This window comes from Ochotona curzoniae, unplaced genomic scaffold, assembly GCF_017591425.1.
Source record: "Ochotona curzoniae isolate NIBS_2020 unplaced genomic scaffold, NIBS_Ocur_1.0 contig_3255, whole genome shotgun sequence".
Lineage (NCBI taxonomy): Eukaryota > Metazoa > Chordata > Mammalia > Lagomorpha > Ochotonidae > Ochotona > Ochotona curzoniae.
In genome coordinates, this window is record NW_024465777.1 from 5,256,130 (window position 1) to 5,276,032 (window position 19,903).

General features: G+C 44.2%; 1 protein-coding gene across 2 annotated transcripts in view; it reads right to left on the reverse strand.

The window, feature by feature from the left end:
- Window positions 1-19,381, reverse strand: part of WASF2 (WASP family member 2) — a 79,869-nt gene extending 60,488 nt beyond the window's left edge. The window contains exon 1 of one of the 2 annotated variants that reach the window (XM_040979668.1): window positions 19,208-19,381. The gene's annotated coding sequence lies outside the window, so the exon portion shown is untranslated. The remainder of the gene's footprint in view (window positions 1-19,207) is intronic. The other variant, XM_040979667.1, reaches the window with a different exon arrangement.
- Between the last annotated feature and the right edge of the window lie 522 nt (window positions 19,382-19,903).

Genomic DNA, 19,903 nt, shown 5'->3' on the forward strand with positions numbered 1-19,903 from the left:
TTCCCGCAGCAGCACTCTCAGCTGACTTGCACACGCAAGGAGCTGTGTGCTGGTTGGCTGAACTGCCAGATGTCTGACTTCTTCCTCTGCACTTTCTCAAATATCTTTCTGAAATTCTCTGAATTTTACAGCAACATTTTATTCATATAAACTCCACATATTTAAAACTTAAAATGAATTCAGATCTGAGCTGAAGTTTACTTCTACACTCTAATAAAGAAAAAGATTCAGAAACAGTGTAAATAAGATTGCAGACAGAAATGTTTAATGAGCTGTTTTTAAGCATTCCAAGAGTCTAATTTACATAAATTAAAGTTAAATTACACATCGTTTTCAGCTATTCATTAAGGCAGGTACAAGGACCTCTACCTAACAAAATAACCTAGTAACACTATTAGCCTAGTTTCAGTTACTCTGTGAACTGCAAGTAACAGCTGCACCTCCAGAAAACAACATACAGCATTCTTACCAGGTTTTTTCCCCAATTAGCCCAAATTAATGAGGTTTGATAATTTCTCCAATGGTGACCCACAAAACCTATCTTCCCCTTATGGCCTAGAGTGGAAACTAAAATGTAGTCAAACCACAGTAGAAACTAGGCAGAAGCTGTAAGACAAAATGGCAATGGCAAAGAGGGAGGAGCCAGAGGACCTGGGTCCTAGGACACATCCTGGCACTAAACCTGTGTGACCTTGGTTAAATCAGACATCACTAGCCTTCAGCTGCTTCATTTACAAAACAAGGGAGCCAGTAACATGGCTTCTAAATGTCCCACTAAAAGGATCCAAAGCTCTTTGAGGAAGGAGCAGGAAATGTACAAGAACAATCTGGAATATCTTAGTTTTTAGAAGCAAGAAACACTATCACAGAGTACCGCTGCTATGTTGAAAGGAATCCGGGAGGCAGGCACCTTGGTGCTGCACTTAAGCCTTCACTTAGGACACTCACAACCCATTTCACTTAGGACACTTAAAGCCCATTTCAGAGTACCCAGGCTCAAGCCCCACCACCACTTCTAATCCAATTTCTCCAATGCACACCCTGGGCGGCAGTTAAGAGTGAAGTACTCGGGTCTTGGCCACCACTGTGAGAGACCTATACTGAGCTCTTGACACCTGGCTTTGTCTTGAACCAACCCTGAATGCTGTGAGCGTTTGGAGAGTAAACCAGCAGACAGAAAACTCCCTCTTTGCCTTTTGAATAAACAAGTAAAAACAAACAAAATAATGACTTCAGGAGCCAGAGTTGTGGCAATAGTGAATTAAACTACCACCTCTGATACTAAAATCCCATATGGGCACTGGTTCATGTCTGGGCTGTTGTATTTCCAGTCCAGCTCCCTGGTTTGGGCCTGAAGAAAGCAGTGGAAAATGGCAAGTGTTTGAGTCCCTGGGCCTCTTGTGGGAGACCCAGATGAAACTCCTGGCTTCTCACTTTGGTCTGTTCATTATAGCCATCTAAGAAGTAAACCAGTGAATGGAAAACTCTCTCTCTCTCTCTCTCTCTCTCTCTCTCTTTCTTTCACTTCCAAGTAAATAAATAAATCTGAAGGAAAAAACAGTTACATCTCAAACCTCAGGGTATTCAAAGAATTAAAAAGGGCAAGTTTTTTGAGGCATTCCCCTGATTAACAAAAAAAGAAGGGTCACCACAGTGGGTTAAGTAACCATCTGTGATGCTGGCTTTCCAAACGTGAACCTGTTCCAGTCTCAGCAGCTTGAACGGCTTACAGATCCCTGCTGATGCACCTGAGAAAACAGCGAATGATGGCCCTGCCACCCATGTGTAAGACCCAAATTGAGTTCCATACTTCTGGTACTGGCCTGGTCAAGCCCTGACTGTTACAGCCATTTGGGAAGTGAACCAGCTGATGGAAGATCTCTCTCTCTCTCTCTCTTTAGATGCCTACATTCCATATTGGGATGCCTGGCTAGAGTTCTAACTCCTCTAATTTCGAGCCAGCCTCTTGCTAATGTGTAACCAGGGGACAATGGAAGCCAGCTCAAGAACTTGGGTCCTTGTCACCCACGTGGGAGACTCAGACTGAACCCAATTCCTGATTTTCACCTGACCCAATCCTGGATGTTACATACATGTGGGAAGTTAACCAGCAGCTGGAACAACTCCTCTCTAGCTGCCTCTCTCTCTCTCTCTCTCTGTCTTTCAAATAATTTGTTTTGAAAGAATGTTCACTGAAAATTTAAAAGAAGCTTATTTGTAAATGGGCAGGATTAAAAAAAAAATTTTTTTTTTAATTGGAAAGTGAAATCTACAGAGACAGAAAGATCTTCCATCTGCTGGTTCACTCCCTAAGTAGCCACAACAGTCAGAGCTGAGCCAATCCAAAGCCAGGAGCCAGGAGCTTCTTCTGGGTCCTCCTTGTGGGTGCAAGGTCCCAAGGCATTGGGCATCCTGTACTGCTTTCCCAGGCAACAAGCAGGAAGCTGGAAGTGGAGCAGCCAAGATACAAACTGGTGCCCATATGGGATCCTGGTGCATGCAAGGCAAGGATTTTAGCCAGTAGCCTACCATGCCAGGCCCCAAATGGACAGAATTTAAACATGCAATGATGACTGACAAGGAGTATTTTATGTTAAGTGGACATAGAGTGTGAAAAAAGCACAGAAACCGAAAATGAGAATTTTTTGGGAAATGAAGATGAATGCATTATCTCACAAGAAATAGGACAAAAAGTTGAAAAGACAAGCAGAGGCCAGATTATAGAATCTTTATAGAATCTTCGTTTATACACCAGTCAATAAGCAATGGGAGTCCCATTACTGGAATTACAAATTGCAGAATATTTGGGAAAACGCTGTACATCTCACCTAAGTAGGGCAGAACAGACTAGAGTTACGGAGAGAGATCAGAAGTAGAGACCAAAAAAACCCAAGGTAACAGGACCAGAACCACAGTGAGGAGAAAGACAAGGACGACCTGAGAGTGTCCACACACAGGAAGAAGGGTTCAGGGACATCAACAGTAACTAAGGTTTATACACAGATAAGCTGGGAGAATGGCTGGGTCAATAATTAGCATCTTGGCTGACCTAAACAGTACTGCAAAAGTGAGTGAACAAACAGAAATATGTGAAAGCCAAAGAATGGCAGGGAAGGGTTGGATGGAAGCAGAGCAGGAGCAAAACAGAAGCTTAGCTTCATCACTTTCATCACCTATCAGAAAGCCAAGGTCTTTAAGAAAAAACCACCTCACCAAGTGTGCCAAGCACCTTTCCTAGAAATGTACTTCTCTAAAGCAAAGTATCCACCATTAACACCCAAGAAGGCTACAAAATTCAGGGATGGACACTGTAGGCTAATAGAGTGCCTAAGTTCCTACCATCCACGTGGACAGCCCTGATGGAATTTCTGGCTCCTGGCTTCAGCTTGTCCCAGCTCTAGCTATGACAGACTTCTGGAAAGGATCTCTCTCTCTCTCTTTCTCTCTCTCTCTCTCTCTCTCTCTCTCTCTCTCCCTTTCTCTCTCTCTTTTCCCCTCCCTCCTTCTTTTACCCATCTTTAAAATAATAAAGAAATGAGTCTTTACAATGTTACAAAATCTATCCTTAAACTTCTCACAAACTGTAACAATCTGATCAACTGTCCCAAAAGCAGACAGGCCAGGAAAAGCTAGACTTGCAGACAGGACAGCAATGGGTGGTACGACAGGAATTCTGGAATTAGAGCTCAGACGCAGAAATAGATAGATATGGGAGCTACATACAGAGGTCGCAATTAAAGACAGAAGAGCAGGACAGGCAGGCAGGCACTGCAGCACAGCTGGCTAAGCTGCTACTCGGATCATCGCATCCCACAGCAGAGCCCCTGGTTTGAATCCCAGCCACCCTGCACTTTAAGTGCTTGGGTTCCTGCCACCCACAAGGGAGATCTGGGTAGAGTTCTTGGCTCCTAGCTCTGGCCTGGCCTAGTGCCCGTTGTTGTGGACATTTTGGGAGTGCACAAGTGGAAGGAAGATTTCTGTTATTCTGCTTTTCAAAAAAAAGATACCAAGGCAGATGGCCTCCCAATACAAAAGAATGAAGTAAGTAGCAACGTCAGAGGACAACGTAGACTGACAAAAGAGGATCAGGAAGACAGAAGGAGAACCAGAATAACATTGTGTCTTGAAAGCTAATAGATTCCAGAGAAGCCATGTTCACACACTCATACACATATAAGTATACTTTATATTTTAAAATAAAATTCTCTCATGATCCCTTCATCTTTCAAGCAGAATTAATTAAAAAATAACAACAAAAGAAACCATGCTCAGTGACTGTTTTCTTCCATGAACCACATATATAACTCATCAACAAGTCCTGTCAGCACACAAGAAATACACACAAAATACACCACATCTCTGTCTCCACCAACCCTGCTTGAGCCTCCACCATTATCTGGACTTTCGTAAAAGCTTTCTGTTACCCATCTCAAACAACTCCTGCTTCCAGAGAACCCATTCTTTTCATAGCAAGTAGATTAATCTTTTAAAAATGAAAATCAGGGCCCGGTGCAATAGCACAGATACACATACAGAGAGGAGAAGAGACAGAGAGATCTTCCGTCCGATGATTCACTCCCCAAGTGGCCGTAATGGCCAGAGCTGAGCTAATCTGGAGTCGGGAGCCAGGAGCTTCTTCCAGGTCTCCCATGCGGGTGCAGGGTCCCAAGCTTTGGGTCATCCTCGACTGCTTTCCCAGGCCACAGGCAGGGAGCTGGATGGAAAGTAGGGCTGCCGGGATTAGAACCGGCAACCATATAGGATCCCGGTACGTTCAAGGCAAGGACTATGCTTTCGCGCTGGGCCCGATTTATTTATTTTTATCAGAGGTATATTTACATAAAGAAGGAGAGACAGATGAACATCTTCCATCTATTGATTCACTTCCCAAATGGCCCCAATGACCAGAGTGGAGCTAATCCCCTTCAAAGCCAGGAGCCAGGAGCTTTCTCCAGGTGCAGGGTCCCAAGGCCCTAAGCCATCCTCCGCTGCTTTCCCAGGCCACAAGCAGGGAGCTAGATTGGAAGTGGAGCAGCTGGGATACAAATCAGTGTCTATAGCGCATCTTGGCACTTGCAGGCAGAGGATTTTTCAGTTAAGCCATCACAATAGCCCCTGAACTATGATTAAAATGCACTCAACAAAACAGGAAGAGAAAGGAATTTTCTCAATCTGACAAAAATCTACGTCTATGAAAAAAAAAAACCTTTGCTTTACATCACAATTAATAATGAAAGACTGAAGATGAGAAACAAGATTAGACACCCTCTCTCACCACCTCTGTCCAACACTGGACTGTAGGTTCTATCCAGGGTAATCAGGCAAGAAAGAAAAGCACTCAGACGGCCAAGAAGGAAATAAAACTATATTTGCAGTTTAAGTGATCTTGCCTATAGATGTTTCACACTTACATATTTTATGAAAAATAGAAGAGGAGTTTGAAGGTTCCCTACACAAAGAAATGATAGAAGTTTAAGGAAATGGGAATGCTAATGATTTGTACTGTGTACATGTACTGAACTATCACATTATTCTCCTTAAATATGTACAATTACTAGGTGTTGATTTACAAAAAGAAACAGGCCTGGTACTGTGGCACACCAGGTTAAGCCACCACCTACGACAGCGTCCCTTAGGAGCACAAGGCTCACGTTCTAGGTACTCCTCTTCCAGCCCAATTTTCTGCTAATGTGCCTAGAAAAACAACAGAAAATGGGCCAAATACTTGGGTTCCTGCCATCCATATGAATGACCTGATGGAGATTCCAGCCATCGCAGACATTTGGGGAGTAAATCAGTGGAATGAAGATCTCTTTCTCTTGGTCTCTCCCTCTCTCTCTTTCAAATAAGTGAACGGCTCTTCAAACAAATAGCCAGAGAGGCAGACATTTAACTCCGCACCCAGGGCACCAGGCAGGATACCCGTGTTCCACGTTGGAGTGCCGTGAGCCTACCCCCAGCTCTGGCTTCTCACTCCAGCTTTCTGCCAATGCAGACCCTGAGAGGCAGCAGTGATGGCTCAAACAGCTGAGCTAAGCTCCTACCACCTGCGGAGGAAACCTGACTTCAGTCCTGGTGCAGAGCCCCGCCTCAGCTGGTATGGTCATTTAGGCAGTGAGACAATGGATGGGAGCTGTCTCCGTCTCTTAAATAAATAATTTTGAAGAGGTCTTGCATTGTGATGCAGCAAGTGAACCCACCACCTACAACTCTGGCATCCCACACAGCGCTGGTTTGTGTCCTGACTGCTAACACCCAGAAAAAAGCAGCCAAAGAGTCCGAATGCTTAGGCTCCTCACCCACACAAGCAACACAGATTAAGCTCCTGGTTTCAGTCTGCCCAGCCCCATCTATGGCAACATTTTGGGAAATGAACCAGCAGACAGAAACCCTCTTTCCCTCACTGACTCTCTCACCATACTGACTTTCAAAATAAATAATGTTTACAAAATAATGAGTGCTTTTGGGGGACAAATATCTTCTATTTTAAAAAATATTATTACCCATATAAACACCTGAACACAAATGGTCATAACAGATTTAGTCTAGAACTGGAAACAACTTAAGTGTCCATCAAGAGATGAACTGATAATCAAATTGATATTCATATAATGAATTATAAAATGGCAATAAAGAATGAACTATTGATATATGCACCAACATGGATGAATTTTAAAACAATTATCCTAAATGAAAGCCAGACACCCTTCAAATGAGCACATTCTAATGATTCTATTAAAGTAAACTCTAAAAAATGCAAACTACTTCACAGTGAAAGAATCAGATCAGAGATTGCCTGTGGAATGGTAGGGGGGAGAAGAGCAGAAGTGACTGCACAAGGGATGATGGGTGTGTCATTATCTTGACCACAATGGTATACACATGTGTCAAAACTTATCTGGGCCCAGTGCGGTAGCCTAGTAGCTAAAATCCTCACCTTAAAAGTAGATCTTCCTCTCTGTCTCTCTTCCTCTCTGCATATCTAACTTTCCAATAAAAATAAATAAATCTTAAAAAAAACTTACCAAATTTTAAATATGACTGTCCTTAATAACCATGAGAGATTGATTCTAGAAACCCCCACAAACACCAAAATCTGCAGATGCTCAAATCCCTTGTATTAAAACTCTGTACTTAATCCATGCACACCCTCCTGCATATTCTCTAGATTACTTACAAGACAAAATGCAACGTAAATACCACGTAACTGTTATGCCATACTGTTTAGGGAATAAAGATGAGAAAGAGCCTGGACCCTGACAGGCAGCAGGATGGCTCAAAAGCTAAGCTCCTCCTACCTGCAGAGGAGACCGGCACCGAGTTCTCATTCCCTGACTTCAGCCCTGGCCCAGAGCAAAATCTAGAAAGATCCAAAATCTGCAACACTTCTGGTCCCAAGTATTTTGAATAAGGTATACTTAATTGTATCTGGCATACAATCAGTATCCAAAATTCTGCTGAATGCTAAATAACCCAATACTGAGCATCACCCTATTGTTGAGCATTAATATGACAAAGGCTTACAGAGAATCCGCTGTTTGCCAGACACTGGGTACCAAACATACACATGTGAAATAAGATACATAATGAGTGAAAACAAAATGGACGGAATTTTAAAACTGCTCCAAAGGTGCTCAAAAGAGCACAAAAAAAGTAGCAGCAGGGGGTGGGAGGGCCAATTTTTTCCTTCACACAGAAATTCCACTTAGAAACAAACAGCAGAGAGCAGCAATAGTGTCTGCTCTACACAGATGTATAAACAAAGGGCACCCCGGGACTGAAGCTGAGACCTATCACAATCAACATTTTCAGAAATTATCTAGAAAGAATGTGATCTAGGGATGCCTTCCCGGTTTACGGAGAATTCTACAGTAACAAAGTATGATGGTATATGTGTCCAGAATGTGGAAAACAGCTCCCAAGCAGACAAAAGTAAGCTAAGGTAACTCAGTAATGGAAAAACACAACAAACTGTTATTAGGCGATGATGAGCTGGAGCTACCTGTAGAAGCCAGGAAAGGGGCTGTAGCCTCTTGACTGTGTCCTGGTCGCAGCTCCACAGAGGCAGCAAGAGGCTGGCAGTTATTCTGAAAGCTCTGGAAACAGAACACATTATCCTATCCTTGTACAAACCAAAGTGTATCTGTACCTAGAATAGAACGTGCAGCTATGGTCATCACAGCACAGGCATAGCAAGGTACTGGAAAAGACCAAAAGACAGAGGGGCTTCTGGGTAAGCACAGATTTTTTTTTCAGAAAATATAAAAGACACTTTAATATGAAACAAAAAGGATGTGAAATGGTACATAGATACTTCTGCATCAAACCTCAGAAGTTATGAAGCAGTTAAAAATCTAAAGAAACAATGAAACACATTTTGGAACACTTTAAACCCAGATTTTAGAATTAAGAAGACAGGAGTTTTGAATTCTAGTCCCAGTTGGCTTAGCTGTGTGACCATGGGCAGTTATAAACACAGTATATATTCACTACTCGCAACTACTATTTTTATTTGAACCGACAAAATCTAACAGTTTACTACAGAATGCAGTATACAAATAAAACTCATTACTCAGGTGGGCAGTACAGAATATAAACATAATTCAAGACGTCGGTAAGATTTCCAAAACTACCGATTTAGAATAACAACTCTAAATTTCAAAGATGTTCAGGCCTTCCCCACAAGCAGCCCCATCTAGAAAGCTGTAGTGAGAAGAATTCTACCTTCTTACCTAGACGACAGTGAAGGTGAAAACAGACACTCGTGTCCCTCCCCAAGTCAAAGCAGAGGCCTTGCCGACCACGAAGACAGCTCCACAGATCCCTGCCCTTCACGCCCTCAGTGTCTCCAAGGGCAGGCCACAGACCTAAGAGCAGATCCAGGAGATACAAACCTGACCAGAGTCGGCTTGAGGAAGGCAGAAGGCAACACACTCATGCTCACCATGCAAGGTCAAGCCAGTCCAAGCATCAGACCAAACAGGCTGTGAGGAAGCTCCAGGGGAGCTGACCTGTGGCATAGTGAGTAAAGTCTCCACCTGAGACATGGGCATCCCATATGGGTATCAATTCAAGTCCTGAATGGCCTACTTCCGAGCCAGTTCCTTGCTAACATGCCCGGGAAAGCAGTGGAGAATGTACCCATGTGAGAAACCTGGAGGAGGCTCCTGGCTCCAGGATTCAGACCAGCCCAGCTCTGGCCACTGAAGCAGTAAACAGAAGATTCTTTCTTCCCCTATCCCTCTCGCTAACTTTCTTTCCTTTCTTCCTTCCTTCTTTCCTCCCTTCCTTAAAAAAGAAAGAAAGCTTTATTTTCATTGGAAAGGCAGACTTACAGAAAAGGAAGACAAAGAGAAAGATCTTCTGTCCGCTGGTTCACTCCCTAAGTGGCCACGATGGCAGGAACTGAGCCAATCTGAAGCTAGGACTATGTGGGTGTAGGGTCCCAAGGTCTTGAGTCATCCTCTACTGCTTTCCCAGGCCACAAGCAGGGAGTTGGATGAGAAGTAGAGAAGCCAGGACACAAACTGGGACCCATATGGGATCCCATCATGACCAAGGCGAGGATTTAGCCACTGAGCCAATCATTGCACAGGCCCTCTAACTCTGCCTTTCAAATAAATAAAATCTTAGGGCCTGGCACGATAGCGTAATGGTTAAGGTCTTGCCTTGACCACGCTGGGATCCCATATGGGCACCAGTTCTAATCCTGGCAGCTCCACTTCCCATCCAGCTCCCTGCTTGTGGCCTGGGAAAGCAGTTGAGGATGGCCCAATGCCTTGGGACCCTGACCCATATGGGAGATCTGGAAAGAAGTTCCTGGCTCCTGGCTTTGGATCGGCGCAGCACCGGCCGTTGTGGTCACTTGGGGAGTGAATCACCAGATGGAAGATCTTCCTCTCCGTCTCTCTTCCTTCCTCTCTGTACATCTACCTTTCCAATAAAATAAGTAAATCATTAAAAATAAATAAATAAATAAATAAAATCTTAAAATAGAGCAAGTGAGCAAGAAAGAGAAGCTCTATGATATGAAGTAGCCTAAGTCAACACTTTCTTCAGGCCTAACGTAGAGAAAAGGGCATACATATGTTCAACTCATTCAAGACTATGATGTTTTTGATACTGCCAACAAAACTGCAATTATCTAAGCTAAATCCAGTTGAGTAAATCTAAACGTACAGTTTTTGTTTTTTATCACTAAAACACACACACACACCAGCTAACACAACTATATTCCCTATCAGAGCACCTCCAACCTCCACTAGTGCAGACCCTGGAAGGCTGTGTTGATGGTTTAAGTCACTGAGTTTCTGCCATCCTTGTAGAAGATCTAGATGAGCTTCTAGCTCCTGGCCTCAGTCCTATCCCAGCCCTAGTCACTGCAGGCATTTAAGGAGTAAGCGAGTAAATGAAAGCTAAGTCTCTCAAATCTATTAAAAACACAGATGTAGATATACAGAAATAGACAGATACAAATAGCAGGCCAGCACTATAGCACAGCACATTAAGCTACCACCCGAAACACTGACATCCACATGAGCGCCAGTTCAAGTCCAGGCTGCTCCACCCCAGATTCAACTCCCTGCTAATGTGCCTGATAAAGCAATGGCAGATGACACCTGCCATCCACATGGGAGATTCAAATGGATGTGAGCTTTTGGGGAGTTACCAGTGAGTGAAAGATCTCTTCATCTCCTCTCTCTCCTTCATGCTCTTTCCTTCTGTCTATAACTTTGTCATTCCAATAAATAAATCCTGTTTAAAACATAGAACTGAGGGCCCAGCACAACGGCTCAGTAGTTAAATGCTCACTTCGCACGCACCAAAATTCCATATGGGCACTGGTTTGTGTCCCAGCTGCTCCTCTTCCCTTCCAACTTCCTGTCTGTTGCCTGGGAAAGCAGCAGAGGATGGTCCAGGGCCCTAGGAACCTGCACCTGCATGGGAGGCCAGGAGGAAGCTCCTGGCTCCTGCTTTCAGATAGGATCATCTCTGGCAGCTGTGGCCATTTGGGGAGTGAATCAGCAAACAGAAGATCTTTCTTTGTCTCTCTCTCTCTGTAAATCTGCCCTTCCAATAATAATAAAAATAAATAAATAAATAAATAAAGATTTATGTATTCATTTGCGATTCAGAGTTAGACAGAGCAAAAGATAGGGATAGAGAGACCTTCTATCTGCTGGTTCTTTTCCAAAATGGTCACCATGGCCAGGGCTGAGCCGCACCTAAGCCAGGAACCAGAAGCTTCCTCCAGGTCTCCCACATGGGTGGCAGGGGCCCAAATACTTGGTTCATCCTCCACTGCTTTTCCCAAGCTCTTAGCAGGAAGCTGCATCATTAGTGTAGCAGGAAGAATATTAACTGGAGCCCACATGGGATACTGGCAAGACAAGTGTTAGCTCTAGCCACTACACCAATGTCAGCCCAATTTTCTTATTTGTGTTTGTAGTAAAAGCATTCCTTATTTTCGTAATTGAAAAAAAAGGCAGAAATAAAAATCTGAGAATATTTTCACTCGTGATTATTTTATGATTGTATCATTTGTTGCAATGAGCATTTTTTTGTTGCAATCGCTGCAATTTCAAGGAGTTTTTAAAACAAGTGAATGTAGGACATGAGAAACGAAAACAAACTACATATAAAAAGTAAGCCAACACCTGCAATGCCAGCACCCCATATACACACCAGTTTAAGTCCTGGCTATACCACTTCCAATTCAGTTCCCTGCTAATGTGCCTGGGAAAAACAGCAAAAAATGGTTTAGACACTTGAGTACCTGAACCCACATAGGAGACCAGGATAAAGCACTAGTGGAGATTGGCGTCAGGTGCCAAAGCTGGGAAATCCAGGTGCTCTGATAGGGAATATATGCTTTCTGTTGCCTGTGGCCCGGGAAAACAGTAGAGGATGGCCCAAGGTCTTGGAACCCTGCACCTGTATGGAAGATCTGGAAGAAGTTCCTGGGTCCTGGCTTTGGATCATCTTAACTCTGGCCATTGTAGCCATCTGGGGAGTGAACCAGCACACAGAAGATCTTTCTGTATCTCCTTCTCTTTGTAAATCTATCTTTCCAATAAAAATAAATAAATCTTAAAATAAACAAATATATATGCCAAGTGCAGTATCCTGGGATTCCGTATGGGCACCAGTTCTAATCCCAGCGGCCCCACTTCCCTTTCAGCTCCATGCCTATGGCCTGGGAAAGCAGTTGAGGACGTCCTAAAGCCTTGGGACCCTGCAACTGCGTGGAAGAAGTTCCTGGTTCCTGGCTTCGAATCAGCTCAGCTCCAGCGAGTGAATCAGCAGACGGAAGTTCCTCCTGACTGTCTCTTTAGAGGACAGGCAACTAGCATGACAGTTTAGATGCTCATCAAGGTACCCAAGTCCCACATCATCGTGCTTCGGTCTGACCTCTCACTCCAGCTGGTGATTTGTTGTCTGCTGCAGCAGGCCCTGGAAGACAGTGGTGATGGCGGAAGTCACTGGATTCCTACCAGCCACGTGGAAGAACCGCACGGAGTTCCTAGCTCCCAGGTTCAGCTTGACCCAGTTCTAGCTGTTCCACACATCTGAGAAGTTAATCCAGCTGACAGGAGTTCTCTCTTTACCTCTCAAACGCAAAGTTAAAGGTACTAAAATTGATCTTCTTCCTTAAGACTTATTTATTTGAAAGGCAGAGTCACAGAGAAAAAGCAAACACAGAAAGATCTTCTGCCTGAATGTTCATTCCGCTAAATGGCCAAAGTGGCCAAAGTGGCCAGTACTAGGCCAGCCTGAAGTCTATCCAGGCCTGATGGGTGGCAGGCCCAAACACTTGGGCCACCTTCTGCTGCTTTCTTAGGCGCATTAGCAGGGAGGAGCAGCCAAAATCTGAAATGCTACTCATATGAGAGCCAATGATACAAGCAGTACCTTAATGTACTATGCCACAACATCAGTCCTACAAAATTGGCCTTATACTTCTCATATTGCCTTTGGTTAAGGCAATATCTTATTTTAAAGACCATCAATAATCTACAAAGGTAAATTCACTTATAGTTCTCAATTGTAAAAGGAAGGGAATATCAATGGGCATAACCCACAAGACCTTCTACAGGGTTAAGCACAATTTCTCAAAATCTTACTTGAGACAGTGTTCTCAGATTGAATACTTGCTAGAACAATGGCACAATTAGGAGGGAAAGAAAAATTCAAATTTTAAACACTTGAAAGTAAGAGTCACTAGTTGTTGAACACCAAGTTTATATTTCCACTCAAAGTGCAACTGACTTGAACCACTACTTCCTCAAAAGGGCCTCTTTTTTCTAAAATTAGGAAAATTGATTTTAACTAAAATTAATCTTACAATAAAAGAGGGTATCTAAGACTTCTCCACATTAAAGCTTGACAATAAACATCACAGGCAAAGCCTTCCCCAGGAATTTCAAACTGTTTATTTTATTAGTATGTTGAAATCATGATGAAAAGCAATTTTTCTAAGATACTTCTATATCTGTACATTATTTCCTCTTGTAAGCATTCTACAATTCTTGTTTCTATTCTTTCTCTTTTCTAATTCAATTCTGTTTGGTTTCTAAGTTAAGAAGTGTGTTTCATTTGCATAAATGGTAACTATTCTGAGACACTATTCATAACTATACATTTGAATTCTCTAGAATACCATTCATAACTTCAAATGAAACAGAAAAGAAAAAACCATTCATTCAGCTTCACCTTAATGGTAATTAAGACATGAATGATTACAAAGTTACATTGCAGAGGATTGGCCAAATGTTACTACTACCTTGTCAATAATTTACCAATGCCCAAAGAAACCAAGGACTACTGCCTTGACCAATCACCATAACATAAAAAATACAGAAATTAGAGAAAAGCATGCTCAGCAGCTAAAATGCCTTTTTTTTTTTTTAACAGTCATAGAGTATCTATGCAGTCTCATCAGAAAATAAATCTTAGCTATGAAGCACAAGCAGCAGGGCAGGTATTTAACACAGCCAGTACAAAGTCACCGAGGAGCACCCGGCTCATACTGGAGGGACTGGGTCTGCTTCCAATTCCAATCTGCTGCGAGTGTACACCCTAGGAACACAGGAGATAACTCAAATATTTGGGTCCCTATCATCTAGAAGAGGGGGCCACAATTGAGCTCCTGGCTCCTGGCTTCAGCCTGGCCAGGCTCCAGCTGCTACAGGCACTTGGGGAGTGAAGCAGTCAACAGAAGACCTCTGTCTGTCTCTAAAATAAATGAGAATAATTTGTAGGAAAAAAAACAATACTGGTTATTCTTCAGGTGTTAAACTTTTCCGCTACTGTTTTTGAGACAGCCTTCATGCTAGTTCATAATATTCCAGTAGTGCTTTCCTCAATCTAATCTTAATCAGTGACAGAAATTGAATTTACATAAATCTGCATAAATAATTCAGCTATCTGCACTGCTCTAATATATTTTAAATGAATAAAATAAAATTTGAAGAGAATAAAACCCTCGATTTCCTTCATTTTCCTTTCTTATCGAAAGCAAGACAAGAGACTGTATAACCAAAAAGAAGGAATAAAAGCAGAACAGTATCTGAGGAGATCTACACTCACTTCCTTCTCCCACTCCCACTGCTGCTAACACAGTGGCACTAAGAGGGAAACTCTGTCTCCCTGGGGTACATGTGACACGCCTGGAAACACTTCAGCTACAACTCAGGTGGGAGGAGGGGCCACTGTCACCCAGGGGTCGAGACCAGAATGGATGTTTCATCATTCCTGGTGTCGGGGTAGACACTGTGGCACAGCGGTGAAGCCTCCTCTGCTTGGGACCCTCACGTCCTGCGGGCCTGGCACTAGGTCCCAGCTCTCTTCTCACTCCAACTTCCTGCTAACACACACCCCAGGAGGCAGCAATGATGGCTCCGGTACCTGAGTTCCTGTAACCTGTGACAGACCCAAACTGAGCTCTGGGACCCGTGATCTCAGCCTGGACCAACCCCGGCTATCACAAACACTGGAGAAGCAAAGCAACAGACAGACGATCCCCTTTTCTGTGTCACTCTGCCTTTCAAATAAACATTTTTTTAACAAATAAATAATGAGCTAGCACATCAACTATATGCCACACCCCGTACTATATATTGTAAACCTAATCAAATGACAACATTCCCTTTCTTTCCCAGGTGCCCAGTAGTCCACCTCCCTCCCACCTCAAGAATTCTCCATTTCTATCCATTCCTAATTTAGTAATTGCCACTGTAATCAATTTTGGTAGGGACACAACTCAAAGTGTAAACAAACTTTCAGTTTGACACAGACTGCATCCAATTCTGCCTAGGTCAAAAATTGAAGGTATTCATATTTGCACAGTGCCAACAGTGAGCTGACTGTGGGTATGGACCCGCCAACTATTAGATACGTTGGTACTGTTTCTAATATTTACTTAGTTATTTGGGGACTGGTGTTGTGGAGCAGCAAAACAAGCTGCTGCCTGCAATGCCAGCATCCCATACGAACACTGGTTCCATTTCTAACTGCTCCACTTCCAATCCAAGTTCCCTACTAACACAGCCCGAAAAGCAGAACACAGCCTACATGTGGAAGACCTAGATGGAATACCAGGCTCTGGGTTCAGCCGAGAGCACTAACATTTGGGGCCATTGAGGGGATGAGTCAGTGGATTGAGGATTAATCAATCCACTCTACCACTTTATCTTTCAAATAAACAAATTTTTGAAATCACAAGATGCTCAAGTATCAGTGGCTCCATTCCCCATCTATCTCTCTGCTAATGCACATGGATGGCAGCAGGAGACCGCTGAGGCCCTGGGTTCCTGCCACCCACATGGGGACCTGGAGGGAGCAGAGCTCCTGGCTCTGACTGGGCCCAGCCCTGGGTGCTGCAGGCGTTTGGAGACCGAACCAATGGATGGAAGATCTCAATCTCTTTCTCCCTGTTTCTCTCTCTCTCTAATGCTATGTCTTTCAAATAAAACAACTCTTGAAGAATAAAACTACTCTAAATTACACATTTTAGTAAAATGCTGATTAAAATGTACAATTTATGTAACCTTTGTGTATTAAAAACAAAGAAAATTTTGGTCCAAGTTCCACCCAGTAGTATTATCTTATGCTAAAGACCACCCTGAAGGGAAAAGTCAGCTTTAAGCATGAATCTACAGACCCTAACCTGATTTACCTTTCTCTGAATTACATGGAAAAAGGTAGAATATTCCTAATTACAATACAAAAAGTGATATTAATAAGTTAATATTTAAAAAGGGGTGGAAGATGTCATCCTAACACTTCAACCAAAGACCAGTAAGATATTAAAATACACATTTTTTGGTATCAGATACACTTTAGCAAGATTTTCACATGCTAGAAATGAAAAAAGATTTCTAGTATAGAATACGGTCTTTAGGACCTATGACTTTATTTTTATTGAACAGGAAGATTTACAGAGAAAGAAGGAGAGACAGAGAAAGATCATGTATTGCTGGACTGGTTCACTCCCCAAGTGGCCACAATGGCTAGAGGTGTATGAGCCAGGAGCCAGGAGCCAGGAGCCTCCTCCAAGTCTCCCACATGGCTACAAGGTCTCAAGGACTTGGGTCGTCTCCACTGCTTTCTCAGGCACATCAACAGGGAGGCAGATAGGAAGTGGAGCAGCCAGGACTTGAACCAGCTTCCATATAAGTTGCCAGCACTGCTGGTGAAAGATGAGCCAACTGAGCCACTAGAACGGCCCCTAGGACCTGTGACTTTTAAATATTATTTTTTCCTATAACTGTTCTTATCATCATTTAAGTTTTACCCAGAGGTCTACATTCCTTTCACTTTAACTCCAAAATTCTGTCACAAACTTTTCATTACTCATTTAGTAGAAAAACATAAGAAACAGCATCAAGTTATTTACAATATTTACCCCAGTTAGTGTGAACATCAAGTTAACTAGAGAAACAGCCGGATCACAGGCTGTTGCCCAGCTCTCTCTGTAGTGTCACAAAGCACAAACTACATGTACCATATTTCTTTCCTAACATCCCAAAATTTCTCATCCCAGGAGCACATCTGGTCCCAAGAACTTTTGGCCCCAATATGGACTGTCAGAGTAATTAAAAGACTTCTTCTTATAAAGGAAATACAGCTTTATTCAAAATTATTATTATTGAAAATCATGGTACATCTTCATATACAAGTTCAATGTCTTAACAATTGTCTCTCCCTCTCTCACACACATACTCACTCATTCACTCCAGAAAAATATATATTCAAAAAAATTTTTTTCAACAAATGTCAAAAAACTGAGTATTCCAATTTATTTTTCAAGCAATGCTGACATTCGCATCCTCTAATATCTAAATCAAGTCCACTTGATTTAAAATCCACTGACTGAAATCACAGTTAAACAAAGGCAAAGAATGGACTACTAATCGCATTGAAAAAAAGAACTATCCACTGATAAACACCATGCTCAGTAAAATGTTCTGATTTTTCAAAAATTAATCAGAGAGGGTTCAGGACTTAAAATTTAACTCTAGAAGATAAGCTCTGCCTGTCTAACAAACTACCGCCAACTTCTCTGTGCAAGTGGGGCTCTGGAAGAGGATGGATGCACAGACAGCCCTTAAGGATATCGGAACAGGAGGAAGAGTTCCACAGCTCTTCCCTTCCTTCCTCCTTTAGTTGTTGCTTTTCTGGTTTTAGAATTTCAAACAAAGAAATACATATTGGCTCCGAAGCTAACAAACGCCCTCTTTCTCTGCAACTTCCTCTTCCAATTTTCCTCTCTACCATTAACAAATGAGAACAATACCCACAGCCAGTCAGTCCCCTACCATCTTGATTAACCAAAAGCTCTGGGGTTTGGGGGAAAAAAATTGAGGCTATAATTCCTAGTACCCAATGACCTCCTAATCTAAAATCTACAATCTTGAAACTGGGGTTTCAAACAGCACCAAGAGGTAAGAAATTTGAACTGACAAACGGGAAACTTGTTCCATCCCAAGAAATTCCGGCCTTCCTCAAGAGGAGAAAAAAAAAAAAAAAAGCTTCTGGGCTGGCACCGCCCTGCCCTGCCTTCCAAGTCTCCTCACCAATAGATGGTGAACTTCCTCCTAGAGGCCATGCGACCAGCATTCAGACCAGGCTCCCTCCCCGGCCTCCTAACTTCACAGTGACTTTTATAACACAGGACTGGTCCTTTGCACCCCACAGATGGGCAACAGGGATGGACTACTTAATTAATCCTCCAGACATCAAGATCAGCCCGGCTCCCCGCCACAAATCAGACGTGTCTGAGACCGGCCCCCTCCCTCAGTTTCTAACAAAGCAAACTTCCCTCCTCTTCCTGCCTTGTAAGTGATCTAAGTGACTTACTCTTTGCCCTTAACATAGTTCAGTTCTGCTTTTACTGTGTGACCCTGGAAAAGTGACTTAACTCCTCTGAAATCTGGGTTTCCTAGGTGTAACGTCTCAAAAGTAGCTACACAATTTTTCAGTCAGAACCAGAGGCATGGTAGACAACAACAAATAAACTCTCCTCTAACTGGGTACTGATTCAATTCCAACCCCGGCCCCCCAAAGATGCTCTGCTCTTCCCTATGGGGCACCCGCTCAAAAACTATCCCATCTGAAGCTCTGAGATTGCTGTAGACCCAAGACCCATCCCACGACTGCATCCCCGCGTGGCCAGAGAGCCGCTCCGGCCGACTCTGCTTCCTCAGCAGGCCCTCCTGTCAACCACACGGGCCCGGTCTCCGGCGAGGCCGCCAGGCACGGAAACTGATGCTGGGCCTGGGTTCGAACTTGCTCCCCCGCCCCAGGACCTCCCACGAGAGCCGGCCCTTCAACTCTTCTGCGCCCACTGATAAAGCTTTTACAAATGGAGAAACCGAGGTCAACAGAAGGAAGTGACTCGCTCAAGATCACCCCGACAGAGCGGGAGGCAGAGCCAAGTCCCGGGCGGGACATTCGGGGGGGCCTCTCATACTTGCAGGACCCTCCAAGTCTCCGAGGGGACTTCGAGCCACCCCGCTTAGGTTGGGGCGCGGGGGGGAACTAAGGAAAAGGCCAGCAGGCGCTGACGGCTCGCCCGGCCTCCGCCGGTCGGCAGCAGGAGGCGCGGCACCCCATCTCCCCCGGGACCCGGCGCGGTGCGCGAGGGGCGGCCCCGCCGGGGTCCGTGCCTTACCGCGGGGCCCGCCCAAGGGGACTTGTTGCTCACCTGGCCTCGCGCGGTCGCCCTCAGAGACAAGAAGGGCCGGCCGGACGCCCCGTCTCCACACGGGGTGTGGCCCCGCGAACCGCCTCACGGGCTGCCACACAGCCGGACCCCCCTCACTGCGCTACGCCCCCAGTCGCGCTCGCCCGGCCCGTGTCCGCCATTACGCGATTCCCCGCCCCGAGACGCAACCACACCCCGCCAAGAGCTCTGATTGGTTCTCTGCCCCACCCACCCGGCCCTTGCAGACATTCCATTGGCCTGAGTGGAATGCCAGTTAAATACCTACGCAAAAGACGTACTCAGGGGTACCGTCCCGGGAGCTCCACCCGAGAGACTTCCGCAATCAGAGTAAACAGCGGGGCGCAGACCAAGTGAAGTGGGGGTGGAGATTAAATCACGTCGACTCCTAAATTCGGAGTATAAAAATCCGCCCCCAACAAAGTGTAAAGTACATTAAAGGACGAATTCTCCTCATTAGGGTTCAGAGGATCGATATGTTTGACGGGCAGAAGGGGCCAAGCTCATAAACTTTCTGGAATCACCCCTCAAGTTGCAGTTAGTTGTATCTCTTTAGTGTGTAACCGGCGGAAAGTAGGGTGGGGAGTGTGAGTCACAGGTTCCAGTCCGCTGAAGTATCCATCCGGGGCGAGGTTCGGTTCCTGGGGCCGCAAACTTGGTCAGAAATGCCAGTGTCAG